The following is a 15,452-nucleotide window of genomic DNA, read 5'->3' as shown; positions in this document are numbered from 1 at the left end:
TATTTTGACCTCAGATGCCGTCTGTGTGGAGATTGTCTGTTCTCTCTGCACTCCTGTACCTACTAACCAATTGTAGCAGTGAAGGAGAACATGGCCTGTACGGTGGTGGTCTTGATGATGGATGCTGCTTCTTGTGACCGTGCTCCTTGTAAATGCGCTCAGTGGAGGGATTTGCATGCAATTGGCTGGCCCATATCCACCACTCTCTGTAGACTTTTCCATTCCTGGGCATTAGAGGTTCCATACCAGGCTGTGATGTAACCAGTTAGATAGATAGATAGAAATACTTTATTGATCCCGAGGAAAATCGAGTTTCGTTACAGCCTCACCAACCAAGAATAGAGCATAAGTATAGCAATACAAAAACCACAAACAATCAAACAACAAAATGCAAACTATGCCAGATGGAAAAATGTCCAGGACCAGTCTAGTGGCTCAGGGTGTCTGACCCTCCACGGAAGGAGCTGCAAGTTTGATAGCCACAGGCAGGAACGACATCCCGTGCCACCAAGTGTTGAATCTCGGTGAAATGTGGCCAAAGTCCAACAGTAAAAAGTTCAATATCCGGTCTACAAATATGTTCCTTGATCGTAATATGACCCGGATTGCACCATCTGTTGTTAACCAGAACAGTAAGCACCCAACTCCTTCACGCTTACTGCTCTCAGTGCACTTCCAGTCAGCCGGAACGGTCTGGAAGCCGTCCATGGAGAAGTTTTGATTGGGTATGTCCTTGTGCAGCTCCGTTCCAGTGAAACACATAAAACTGTGCTCCCGAAATGTTCTCTGACACCCGGCTAGCGCTGTGAACTCGTCCATTTTATTACCCACTGAACTCCTCTTCTCCATACGTCTCTGTTGTCTCTACCCGGTCCTCTTTCCTCAACTTTGTGATCCCCCTCTGCATCCTTTGTGTGTTTTCCTCCAGATTTCAGCAGGGGTGTCCGCTGCTCTGCTCGCTACACCGGCCGGCATAAGCGCAAGAAGCTGGTCCCTGGAATACACAATGCGACATGCTTCTGTCCCGCGTGTCGGGAAGTAACTATTCCCAACGCTAAAAACCCAAATAAAACTCTCTCTACCAGCCTGTTAGAGAGGGTGCTGCTTCGACGTGTTACCATGAAAAAAAATACGAAAGATAACGTAAGGTAAAAAGTAAGAAGAAAAAAGTAAGAATCCAATGGGAACGGCTGTAACAGGCTGCATGCACAACCGGCTCATGCATACTGTAACTTTAGGATACTTTCCACTACGCAGCCCAGAGAAAATTGTCAAAGTCTTAGGTGAGATGCTGAATATATGAAAACATCCAAGAATATAGAGGTGCTGTCATGCCTTCTTTATGATGACACTTACGTGCTGGCCCCAGGACAGATCCTCTGATATGATAACTCCAAGGAATTTAAAGTTACCATCTTCTACCTCTGAAATATAGAAACATAAAAACATGTACGTACTTTAGAAATGACCTAAGGGTACCCATTGCCCTCTATTTTTCTAAACTCAATGTACCTATCCAGGAGCCTCTTAAAAGACCCTATCATATCCTCCTCCACCAGCAGCTCATTCCATGCACTCACAACTCTCTGCGTAGAAAACTTACCCCTGCATCTCCTCTGTACCTACTTCCAAGCACCTTAAAACTGTGCCATCTTGTCAGCCCTGGGAAAAGGCCTCTGACTATCCACATGATTAATTCCTTTCATCATCTTATATACCTCTATCATGTCACCTCTCATCCTCCGTCACTCCAAGGAAAAAAGGCCAAGTTCACTCAACCTAGTCTCATAAGGCATGCTCCCCAATCCAGGCAACACCCTTGTAAATCTCCTTTGCACCCTTTCTATGGTTTCCACATCCTTCCTGTAGTGAGGTGACCAGAACTGAGCACAGTTCTCTAATTGGGGTCTGATCAGGGTACTATATAGCTGTAACATTACCTCTCGGCTCTTGAGCTCAATCCTACTATTGATGAAGGCAAATACACTGTATGACTTCTTAACCACAGAGCCAACCTGTGCAGCAGCTTTGAGTGTCCTATGGACTTGGAACCCAAGATCCCTCTCATCCTCCACACTGCCAAGAGTTTTACCATTAATACTATATTCTGCCATAATATTTGATTTACCAAAATGAACCTCATATTTATCTGGGTTGAACTCCATCTGTAACTTCTCAGCCCAGTTTTGCATCCCATTGATGTCCTGCAGTAACCTCTGAAAGCCCTTCACACTATCCACAAAACCCCCAACTTTTGTGTCATCAGCAAATTTACTAACCCATCCCTCCACTTCCTCATCCAGGTCATTTATAAAAATCACAAAGGGAAGGGGTTCCAGAACAGTTCCCGTAGCACACCACTGATCACCGACTCCATGCAGGATATGACCTGTCTACAACCACTCTTTGCCTTCTGTAGGCAGGCCAATCTTGGATCCACAAAGCAAAGTCCCCTTGGATCCCATGCCTCCTTACTTTCTGAATAAGCCTTGTATGGGGTACTTTATCAAATGCTTTGCTGAAATCCATGTACACCGCATCTACTGCTCTACCTTCATCAATGTGTTTAGTCACATCCTCAGAAAATTCAATCAGGCTCTTAAGGCATGGCCTGCCTTTCACAAAGCCAGGCTGACTATTCCTAATCATATTATGCCTCTCCAAATGTCCATAAATCCTGCCTCCCAGGAACTTTTCCATCAACTTACCAACCACTGAAGTAAGACTCAGTGGTCTATAATTTCCAGGGCTATCTCTACTCCCTTTCTTAAATAAAGGAACAACATCTGCAACCCTCTAATCCTCCGGAACCTCTTCTCTCCTATCCTCATTGATGATACAAAGGTCATTGCCAGAGGCTCAGCAGTATTCTCCCTCACCTCCCACAGTGGCCTGGGGTATATCTCATCCAGTCCTGGTGAATTATCCAACTTGATGCTTTCCAAAAGCTCCAGTACATCCTCTTTCTTAATGTCTATATGCTCAAACTTATTGGTCCACTGCACGTTATCCCTACAATCACCAAATTCCTTTTCCATAGTGAATACTAAAAAGAAAAATATTTATTAAGTACCTCCACTTCCTCCTCCAGTTCCATACACACTTTTTCACTGTCACACTTGACTGGTCCTATTCTCTCATGTCTTATCCTCTTGCTCTTCACATACTTGTAGAATGCCTTGGGGTTTTCCTTAATCCTGCTCACCAAGGCCTTCTCATGGCCCCTTCTGGCTCTCCCAATTTCATTCTTAAGCTCCTTCCTGCTAGCTTTATAATTTAATAGATCTCTATCATTACCTAGTTTTTTGAGCCTTTCGTAAGCTTTTCTTTTCTTCTTGACTAGATTTTCTAGAGCCTTTGTATACCATGGTTCCTCTACCCTACCATCCTTTCCCTGTCTCACTGGAATGTACCTGTGCAGAACGCCACACAAATATCCCCTGAATATTTGCCACATTTCTTACGTACATTTCCCTGAGAATATCTTCTCCCAATTCATGCTTCCAAGTTCCTACCTGATAGCATCATATTTCCCCTTACTCCAATTAAATGCTTTCCTAACTTGTCTGTTCCTATCCCTCTCCAGTGCAATAGTTAAGGAGATAGAATTGTGATCACTATCTCCCAAATGCTCTCCCATTGAGAGACCTGACAACTGACCATATTCCTCTCCCAGTACCAGATCAAGTACAGCCTCTCCTCTTGTAGGCTTATCTACATATTGTGTCAGGAAACCTTCCTGAACACATCTAACAAACTCCACCCCATCTAAACCCCTTGCTCTAGGGAGATGCCAATCAATATTGGGGAAATTAAAATCTCCCATCACGACAACCCTGCACCATTCCAGAATCTGTCTCCCTATCTGCTCCTCGATGTCCCTGTTACTGTTGGGTGGTCTATAAAAAACATCCAGTAGAGTTATTGACCCCTTCCTGTTTCTAACTTCCACCCACAGAGACTCAGTAGACAATCTCTCCATGACTTCCTCCTTTTCTGCAGCCGTGACACTATCTCTGATCAACAATGCCACGCCCCCACCTCTTTTGCCGCCCTCCCTGTCCTTTCTGATGCATCTATAAGCCTGGCACTCTAAGTAGCCATTCCTGCCCCTGAGCCATCCAAGTCTCTGTAATGGCCACAACATCATAGCTCCAAGTACTGATCAATGCTCTAAGCTCATCTGCTTTGTTCATGATACTCATTGCATTAAAATAGACACATCTCAAACCATCAGTCTGAGCACATCCCTTCTCTATCACCTACCTATCCTTCCATGCACACTGCCTACAAGCTTTCTCTATTTGTGAGCCAAATGCCCCTTCCTTCATATCTTCAGCTCGGTTCCAACCCCCCAGCAATTCTAGTTTAAACTTTCCCCGATAGCCTTAGCAAACCTCCCTGCCAGGATATTGGTCCTCCTCGGATTCAAGTGCAACCCATCCTTATTGTACAGGTCACAGCTGCCCCGAAAGAGGTCCCAATGAGCCAGAAATCTGAATCCCTGCCCCCTGCTCCAATCCCTCAGCCACGCATTTATCCTCCACCTCACTCTATTCCTATACTTACTGTCGTGTGGCACAGACAGTAATCCTGAGATTACTATCCTCGTTGTCCTGCTTCTCAGCTTCTTTCCTAACTCCCTGTGGTCTGTTTTCAGGTCTACCACCCTTTTCCTACCTATGTTGTTGGTATCAATATGTACCACGATCTCTGGCTGTTCTCCTTCCCACGTCAGGATATCATGGGCACGATCAGAAACATCCCCGGACCCTGGCACCTGGGAGGCAAAGTACCATTGTGTTTCTTTCCTGTGTACGTAGAATCACCTGTCTGACCCCCTAACTATAGAGTCCCCTATCACTGCTGCCATCCTCTGCCTTTCCTTTCCCTACCCTCCTGAGCCACAGGGCCAGACTCTGTGCCAGAGGCACGACCACTGTTTCCTCCCCCAGGTAGGTCGTCCCTGCCAACAGTACTCAAACGGAAGTACTTATTGTTAAGGGGGACAGCCACAGGGATATTCTCCAGTATCTGACTCTTGCTCTTCACTCTCCTGACTGTTACCCACTTCTCTGTCTCCCAAGGCCCTAGTGTCACTACTTGCCTATAGCACCTATTTATCACCTCCTCACTGACCTTGACCAGACAAGCTGCATCTCCAATTCCCTAGCCCGGTCCCTAAGGAGATGTAGCTCAACGCACCTGGTGCAGATATGGCTGTCGGGGAGGCTAGGTGTCTTCTGTGCATCTCACATCCACACCCAGTGCAGAATACCGGTCTCACAGACATTCTTCCTATTCCTAGTAACTTCACAAGTAACTTACATCACCTTGGCCCGTTACCGCCAAAGCCTTCCTCCAATCCAATGCCTGCTCCTCTGATACCCGCTCTATGAAGCTGTTTTTGCTCCTGCACAGTCGTGCTTTTGGTCCACTAATGAGAATTGGTTCATGGACTTCTGGCTTCTTCCTCCTGACGTTAAGTGAGAGGTTATTATGGTGGCACAACTTAACCAGATTTTCAATGTCCCTCCTATATGCTGATTTGCCACCATCATTGATTTTGCCGACAACCAAGTCAACCGCAGGAGCAATTTGTATACCTGAAACAGGGAAATCTCCAGGACTCCATGGTAGTCAACCAGGATTGAGTCTTTATTAAAGTTGACCATTTTCTGCAGAAACAATTTGAGGAATCAATAACATAATTATTGGGTGCAAATGCCTATCAGGGCTCTCTCATCTGTCTGCTACATATAGTATAGACATCGTCTAGAATTCTGCTAACAAATGCACCAGAAAAGTAACACCAATGGATATTATCCACCCCCATGTTTTAAAAATTGAATGGGCTTGTTCAGGTGTGTGTAGATGGAGAAAATAGCTAAAGACTTAGCCTTGATGTTCATTCCTTATCGACTGAATGTGATCGATAAATTGATACCTTGTATCCTATGACAATTATAGCAAGATTGGGAAAGAGAGCTTAACGTGACCTTGATAACAGAGGATTAGTTGCAAATTTTGAAGTTGGTTAACTCTTCTTTGATTTGTGTCAGTCATTCCTTAATTCAATTTAAAATTGTACATCATTACTATTTGACAAAGGAGAGACTGTCTAAAATATTTCCTAATGTTGATAGTCAGTGTGATAGATGTAAAACTGAGACAGCTACATTCACACATATGTTTTGGTCGTGTTCTGTATTGAAACAGTTTTGGAAATCTATTTTCTCTACAATTTCTAAAGCTTTAAAATTAATTTACAACCTAATAAATTGACAGTTCTTTTCGGTATAATCCCTCAATATATTCATGGTATTTCTATATCAGGCCAACATGTAATTGCATTTGTTACATTATTGGCCAGAAGGGCTATTATACTGAAATGGAAAGATGCCTCTGCTCCCACTTTGAAACAATGGTTCTCTCAGGTGATGCTATGTCTTAGTTTGGAGAAAATCAAAAATCAAACTTTTGATGCTCGATTTGACTTTGAGAAAAGCTGGGGTTTTTTTGCCCACTACTATCATCTGATTTAAGTTAATTAAGATGGTTTCCTTCTGATTCTTGCTTAAATGGATTTGAGTTGGCGGATTGATGTTTTTCTTTTATGGAAGCTTGTAAGGTGTATAGCTCTGGAGTTGTGCTCCCAGTGGATCTCTTTTTTCGTTAGCAGGGTTTTTTTTGTTTTAGTTAGGAAGGGTTCTTTATTCCTTATTTCTTTTTCCCAAAAACATAGTTTTAACACTTTATTTTTCTTCTTATTATTGATATATTGTTTAGCTTTGTTAATCAGTTATTTGGTAATTTAATTCCTCATTGTACATATTGACATGTTGACTTGATTACTTTGAAGTATTTTTTGTTGATCTTCAATAATAACTAATAAAAAAGATTTAAAAATGAAAATGAAAATGAAAATGACAATTATTTGAAATACATTGAAACTTCAGAATCAGAATCAGGTTTACTATCATCAGCATATGTCGTGAAATTTGTTGGGATCAGGTTAGGTCTTCAGAGATCTTGACACCCAGGAACTTGAAACTACTCACTCTCTCCACTTTTGATCCCTCCATGAGGATTGGTATGTGTTCCTTTGTCTTACCCTTCAGAAGCTCACAATCAGCTCTTCCGTCTGACTGAAGTTGAGGGCAAGGTTGTGGCTGCGACACCACTCCACTAGTTGGCATATAGTATGTACATAATTTATCCTGTACACCCTCTCTTCTCCATCTGAGATTCTACCAACAATGGTTTTATCATCAGCAAATTTATAGATGGTATTTGAGCTATGAGTAGCCACAGAGTTATGAGTATAGAGAGAGTAGAGCAGTGGGCTAAGCACACACTCCTGAGGTGCACCAGTGTTGATTATCAGTGAGAAAGAGATATTATCACCAATCCGGATAGATTGTGGTCTTCTGGTTAGGAAGTTCCAATTGCAGAGGCAGGTACAGAGGCCCAGGTTCTGTAACTTATCAATCTTTATAATTTTAAGTAGAATACTGAGCAACATCTACAAAAGCCAGCCAGCTTAGCAATGGGTGTTCATGGCCATGGCAAGAAGACTTCAGAAAAATCAAGTTCAATCAATTGTGTTAGGGTAAATAGTATGTACATCATTTATCAGTGGAAGGGATTACCAAGTGGATTGGTTCAAGGAAAAAAAATGCAATGTTCCTTTAGACTGTTGGGAATCCCTGGCCCATGATCGCTCACAGGGAGAAGGGCTATTCAGGATGGCGTTGTGAACCTCATGACAATGCAATGTGGGTGCATAAAGCCCTGCATAAACTGTAGAAGTGAATCACTTTATAAGCCACATTTTGCTTGGCACATTCTACTCCATCCGTGGATAAGTCGCAATTCCTTCATTAGCCTCGTTAGCCACGTTGGAAGCTAATCTTTCTTAATCGTAATTGACTACCGAAGGAAAAGAATATACATTTGCACTATTCTAAGTTAGATTAATTGAATTAAATAATCTTATCATAACATCACTTCAATACCTTGATATTAAGTCCATTCTTCCTGTACTGTGCAGAAATCACACAAAATATCTGTTTTCCTGGTTTTGATCATACTAGCAATCATTTCCAGTTTTGATGAGAGTCTTTGGTTGGCCTTAACTCATTAATATTATTTCTCTTTCCACAACTTGGTTCTCTGAGTGTCCCCGGCATCTTCTGTCTTAATTTCAGCTTACTAATGTAGGTAGATTTTTAAAAATTGTCATATCCAGGTCAATGCAGATGACAGAAAGGTGAGTGGAGGGGCAGGTAGTGTTGAGAACGCAGGTAGTCTGAAGAAGGATTTGGACAAATTAGGAGAATGCAAAAAGAGGTTTCAGATAAAATACAGTGTAGGGAAGTGTATGGTCATGCACTTTGGTAGAAGGAATAAATATGTAGACTATTTTTTCTAAATGGGGAGCAAATTGAGAAATCAGAGGTGCAAAAGGGACTTGTGAGTCCTAGAGTAGAATTCCCTAAAGTTTAACTTGCGGATTGAATCAGTAGTAAGGACGGAAAATAGAACGTTAGCATTCATGGTGAGGGAATAGAATATAAAAGCAAGGATGTAATGCTGAGACTTTATAATCAATGGTCAGTAGACCACATTTGGAGTATTGTGAGCAGTTTTGGACCCCATATTTAAGAAAGGATGTGCTGGTGTTGGAGAAAGTCCAGTGGAGGTTTATGAAAATGATCCCTGGAATGAAAGGGTTAACATATGAGAACTGTTTGATGGCTATGGCCTGTACTCGCAGGAGTTTCGAAGAATGAGGGGGGATAAAATTGAAACCTACCAAACACTGAAAGGCCGAGATAGAATCCATGTACCTATCTAAGAGGCTCTTAAAAGACCCTATTGTATCCACTTCCACCACCGCCATTATCAGTGCCTGCTGTGCACCCACCACACTCTGTGTGGAAAAACTTACCCCTGGCATCCCCTCAGTTCCTATTTCCAAGCGCCTTAAAATTATGCCCCCTCGTATTAACCATTTCAGCCCTGGGAAAAAGCCTCTGGCAATCCACATGATCAATGCCTCTCATCATCTTATACACCTTTATCAAGTCACCTCTCATTCTCCACCACTCTAAGGAGAAAAGGCCAAGTACACACAACCTATTCTCATAAGGTACGCCCTCTAACCAAGGCAACATTCTTGTAAATTTCCCCTGCACTCTTTCTATATTATCCACATCTTTCCTGTAGTGAGGTGACCAGATCTGAACGCAGTACTCCAAGTAGGGTCTGACCAAGGTCTAATATAGCTGTAGCATTACCTCATGGCTCTTGAACTGAATCCCTCAGTTGATGAATGCCAACACACCATATGCCTTCTTAATAAAACTGTCAAACTGTGCAGCAGCTTTGAGTGTCCTAGGGACATGGACCCCAAGATCTCTCAGATCTTCCACACTGCCAAGAGTCTTACTATTTACGTATATTATATTCCATCTTCAAATTGGACCTACCAAAATGAACCACCACACTTATCTGGGTTGAAGTCCATCTGAAACTTCTCAGCCCACTTCTGCATCCTATCGATGTCCCACTGTAACCTCTGACAATCCTCCAGACTATCCACAGCACCCCCAATCTTTGTGGTCATCAGCAAGCTTACTAACCCACCCTTCTACTTCTTCATCCAGGTCAGTTTTAAAAATCACAAAGAGGAGGGCTCCCAGAACAGATCCCTGTGGAACACCACTGGTCACTGGCCTCCATGCAGAATAAGAACCATCTACAATCACCGTTTGCCTTCTGTGGGCAAGCTGATTCTGAATGAACAAAACAAGGTCTCCTTGGATCCCATGCCTTCTTACTTTATGAAGGAGCCTGGCTTGGAGAACCTTATCTAATGCCTTACTGATATCCATATACACTACATCCACTACTCCACCTTCATCAATGTGTTTTGTTACATCCTCAAAGAATTCAATCAGGCTCATAAGGCACAATCTGCCCTTGACAGAGCCATGCTAACTATTCCTAATCAGATTATGTCTCTCCAAATGCTCATAAATCCTGTCTCTCAGGACCTTCTCCAACAACTTGCCCATCACTGAAGTCAGACTCACTGGTCTATAATTTCCTGGGTTATCTCTACTCCCTTTATTGAACAAGGGAATAACATTTGCAACCTTCCAATCCTCTGGAACCTATTCCGTCCTCATTGATGATGTACAGATCATCACAAGAGGCTCAGCAATCTCCTCACTTGCTTCCCACAGTAGCCTAGGGTATATCTCATTTAGACTTATTTAACTTAATGCTTTTCAAAAGCTCCAGCACATCTTCTTTCTTAACATCTATATGCTCAAGCGTTTCAGTCTGCTGTAAGTCATCGACACAATTGCCAAGGTCTTTTTCCTTGGAGAATACTGAAGCAAAGTATTCAGTAAGTACCTCCGCTACCTCCTCCAAATCCATGCACACATTTCCACAATCTCACCTGATTGGTCCTATTCTCAGACAGCTCATCCTCTTGCTCTTCACATACTTGTAGAATGCCTTGGAGTTCTCCTTAATCCTGTTCACCAAGGCCTTCTTGTGGCCCCTTCTGGCTCTCCTAATTCTATTCTTAAGGTCCTTCCTAGCAACCTTGTAATTTTCTAGAGCTCTAACCGTACCTAGTTTCTTGAACCTTTCGTAATCTTTTTTTTCTTCTTATCTAGATTTTCTACATATTTTGTACACCATGGTTCTTTAACCCTACCATCCTTTCCCTGCCTCAATGGAACATATCTATACAGAACTCCATGCAAATGTTCCCTGAACATTTGCCACATTTATGCCTTTCCCTGAGAACATCTGCTCCCAATTTACACCCCCAAATTCCTGCCTAATAGCATCATATTTTCCCCATCCCAATTAAATGTTTTCCCAATTTATCTGCTCCTAACCCTTTCCAGTGCTGTGGTGAAGGAGGTAGAGTTGTGGTCACTACCTCTAAAATGCTCTCCCACCGAGAGATCTGATATCTGAGCAAGTTCATTTCCCAATACTAAGTCAGGTACAGCCTCTCCTCTTGTTGGCTTATCTACATATTGCATCAGGAATCCCGAACACACCTAACAAACCACCTCATCTAAACCCCTTGCTCTAAGGAGATGCCAGTCAATATTAGGAAAGTTAAAATCTCCCATCACAACAACCTTATTTTTATTACCCCATTCCAGAATCTGCCTCCCTATCTGCTCCTTGATATCCCTGTTACTATTGGGGGGGTCTATAAAAAACACCCAGTTGAGTTATTGCCCCTTTCCTGTTTCTGACTTCCACCCACACTGACTCAGTAGACCATCCCTCCATGATTTCCTCCTTTGCTGCAGCCATGACACTACATCCCTAATTAGCAATGCCATGTCCTCACCACTTTTGCCTCCCTCTCTGTTCTTTTTGAAACATCTAAAGCCTGGCACACTAAGCAGCCATTCCTGCCCCTGAGACATCCAAGTCTCTGTAATGGCCACAATGTCACAGTTTCATGTATTCCTCCACACTCTAAGATCATTGGCCTTGTTCATGCTACTCCTTGCATTAAAATAGACACATCTCAAACCATCAGGCTGAGTGCATCTTTGCTCTAACATCTACCTATCCTTCCTCACAAACTCCCTACAAGCTGTCCCTACTTGTGCGCCAACCTCCTCATCCTCTGCCTCCTCATTTCGGTTCCCACCCCCCTGCAAATCTAATTTAAACCCTTCCCAACAGCATAAGCAAACCTTCCCACCAGAATATTGGTCCCACTTGGATTCAAGTGCAACCCATCCTTTTAGTACAGGTCACAGCTGCCCGAGAGGAGGTCTGAATGATTCAAAAGTCTGATTCCCTGTCCCCCTTTTTCTTTGATTGAGACACGACTGAGCAGACACGTGGACATCAGTGAGTTAGACCGGCAGGAAGAATTTCAAAGGAGAGCATTTTTACTTCAGCAGTTTGATCCAGGCACAGGCGAGCAGGCACGTGGATGTGAGTGAATTAGATCAGTAGGAAGAATTTTAAAAAGAAGACAGCTTTATAGAGTGGGCACAAGAGTAGAGGGAGTCAGAGTAGGAGGACTTTGGCTCAATGGGGTTTCGGCGATAACGGGTCAAGGCGAGGTAAGTTATTTGTGAACAATAGGAATAGGAAGTATAGAAACATAGAAACATAGAAAATAGGTACAGGAGTAGGCCATTCGGCCCTTCGAGCCTGCACCACCATTTATTATGATCATGGCTGATCATCTAACTCAGAACCCCGCCCCAGTCTTCCCTCCATACCTCCTGATCCCCGTAGCCACAAGGGCCATATCCAACTCCCTCTTAAATATAGCCAATGAACTGGCCTCAACTGTTTCCTGTGGCAGAGAATTCCACAGATTCACCACTCTCTGTGTGAAGAGGTTTTCCTAATCTAGGTCCTAAAAGGCTTCCCCTTTATCCTCAAACTGTAACCCCTTGTTCTGGACCTCCCCAACATCGGGAAAAATCTTCCTGCATCTAGCCTGTCCAATCCTTTTAGGATTTTATGCACTTCAATCAGATCCCCCCTCAATCTTCTAAATTCCAACGAGTACAAGCCCAGTTCATCCAGTCTTTCTTCATATGAAAGTCCTGCCATCCCAGGAATCAATCTGGTGAACCTTCTTTGTACTCCCTCTATGGCAAGGATGTCTTTCCTCAGATTAGGGGACCAAAACTGCACACAATACTCCAGGTGTGGTCTCACCAAGGCCTTGTACAACTGCAGTAGTACCTCCCTGCTCCTGTACTCGAATCCTCTCGCTATAAATGCCAGCATACCATTCGCCTTTTTCACCGCCTGCTGTACCTGCATGCCCACTTTCAATGACTGGTGTATAATGACACCCAGGTCTCATTGCACCTCCCCTTTTCCTAATCGGCCACCATTCAGATAATAATCTGTTTTCCTATGTTTGCCACCAAAGTGGATAACTTCACATTTATCCACATTAAATTGCATCTGCCATGAATTTGCCCACTCACCCAACATATCCAAGTCACTCTGCATCCTCTTAGCATCCTCCTCACAGCTAACACTGCCACCCAGCTTCGTGTCATCCGCAAACTTGGAGATGCTGCATTTAATTCCCTCATCCAAGTCATTAATATATATTGTAAACAACTGGGGTCCCAGCACTGAGCCTTGCGGTACCCCACTAGTCACTGCCTGCCATTCTGAAAAGGTCCCGTTTATTCCCACTCTTTGCTTCCTGTCTGCTAACCAATTCTCCATCCACATCAATACCTTACCCCCAATACCGTGTGCTTTAAGTTTGCACACTAATCTCCTGTGTGGGACCTTGTCAAAAGCCTTCTGAAAATCCAAATATACCACATCCACTGGTTCTCCCATATCCACTCTACTAGTTACATCCTCAAAAAATTCTATGAGATTCGTCAGACATGATTTTCCTTTCACAAATCCATGCTGACTTTGTCCGATGATTTCACCGCTTTCCAAATGTGCTGTTATCACATCTTTGATAACTGACTCCAGCAGTTTCCCCACCACCGACGTTAGGCTAACCAGTCTATAATTCCCCGGTTTCTCTCCCCCTCCTTTTTTAAAAAGTGGGGTTACATTAGCCACCCCCCAATCCTCAGGAACTAGTCCAGAATCTAACGGGTTTTGAAAAATTATCACTAATGCATCCACTATTTCTTGGGCTACTTCCTTAAGCACTCTAGGATGCAGACCATCTGGCCCTGGGGATTTATCTGCCTTCAATCCCTTCAATTTACCTAACACCACTTCCCTACTAACATGTATTTCGCTCAGTTCCTCCATCTCACTGGACCCTCTGTCCCCTACTATTTCTGGAAGATTATTTATGTCCTCCTTAGTGAAGACAGAACCAAAGTAATTATTCAATTGGTCTGCCATGTCCTTGCTCCCCATAATCAATTCACCTGTTTCTGTCTGTAGGGGACCCACATTTGCCTTTACCTGTCTTTTTCTTTTTACATATCTATAAAAGCTTTTACAGTCAGTTTTTATGTTCCCTGCCAGTTTTCTCTCATAACCTTTTTTCCCCTTCCTAATTAAGCCCTTTGTCCTCCTCTGCTGAACTCTGAATTTCTCCCAGTCCACAGGTAAGCCACTTTCTCTGGCTAATTTGTATGCTTCTTCTTTGGAATTGATACTATCCCTAATTTCTCTTGTCAGCCACGGGTGCACTACCTTCCTTGATTTATTCTTTTGCCAAACTGGGATGAACAATTGTTGTAGTTCATCCATGCAACCTTCAATCCTTTAAGTGTCATTTGCCAGTCTACCTTAGCTAATTCACGTCTCATACCTTCAAAGTTACCCCCCTTTAAGTTCAGAACCTTTGTTTCTGAATTAACTATGTCACTCTCCATCTTAACGAAGAATTCTACCATATTATGGTCACTCTTACCCAAGGGGCCTCTCACGACAAGATTGCTAATTAACCCTTCCTCATTGCTCAAAACCCAGTCCAGAATAGCCTGCTCTCTAGTTGGTTCCTCGACATGTTGGTTCAAAAAACCATCCCGCATACATTCCAAGAAATCCTCTTCCTCAGCACCTTTACCAATTTGGTTCACCCAATCTACATGTAGATTGAAGTCACCCATTATAACTGCTGTTCCTTTATTGCACACATTTCTAATTTCCTGTTTAATACCATCTCCGACCTCACTACTACTGTTAGGTGACCTGTACACAACTCCCACCAGCGTCTTCTGCCCCTTAGTGTTACACAGCTCTACCCATATCGATTCCACATCTTCCCGGCTTATGTCCTTCCTTCCTATTGCGTTAATCTCTTCTTTAACCAGCAACGCCATCCCACCTCCCCTTCCTTCATGTCTATCCCTCCTGAATATTGAATATCCCTGAACGTTGAGCTCCCATCCTTGGTCACCCTGGAGCCATGTTTCTGTGATCCCAACTATATCATAATCATTAATAACAATCTGCACTTTCAATTCATCCACCTTATTACGAATGCTCCTTGCATTGACACACAAAGCCTTCAGGCGCTCTTTTACAACTCTCTTAGCCCTTATACAATTATGTTGAAAAGTGGCCCTTTTTAATGCTTGCCCTGGATTTGTCGGCCTGCCACTTTTACTTTTCTCCTTACTACTTTTTGCTTCTACCCTCACTTTACACCCCTCTGTCTCTCTGCACTGGTTCCCATCCCCCCATAGTGAACTAACCTCCTCACGCCTAGTCTCTTTAACTTGATTCCCACCCCCGAACCATTCTAGTTTAAAGTCACCTCAGTAGCCCTCGCTAATCTCCCTGCCAGGATATTGGTCCCCCTAGGATTCAGGTGCAACCCATCCTTTTTGTACAGGTCACGCCTGCGCCAAAAGAGGTCCCAATGATCCAAAAACTTGAATCCCTGCCCCCTGCTCCTATCCCTCAGCCACGCATTTATCCTCCAC

At 43.3% G+C, this 15,452-nt stretch overlaps 1 long non-coding RNA gene across 1 annotated transcript; it reads right to left on the bottom strand.

The window, feature by feature from the left end:
- Nucleotides 1–803: 803 nt before the first annotated feature.
- On the bottom strand, nt 804–5,637 carry LOC140187387 (uncharacterized). The gene is made up of 3 exons (XR_011883083.1): nt 5,607–5,637; nt 1,357–1,424; nt 804–994 (listed from the first exon to the last, which is right to left on the bottom strand). It is a non-coding gene; the product is annotated as an uncharacterized lncRNA (long non-coding RNA).
- Nucleotides 5,638–15,452: the final 9,815 nt, after the last annotated feature.

This window comes from Mobula birostris, chromosome 24 (assembly GCF_030028105.1).
Source record: "Mobula birostris isolate sMobBir1 chromosome 24, sMobBir1.hap1, whole genome shotgun sequence".
Classification (NCBI taxonomy): domain Eukaryota; kingdom Metazoa; phylum Chordata; class Chondrichthyes; order Myliobatiformes; family Myliobatidae; genus Mobula; species Mobula birostris.
The sequence above is the reverse complement of the archived record's forward strand: the minus strand, read 5'-3'. Positions and strand labels throughout refer to the sequence as shown.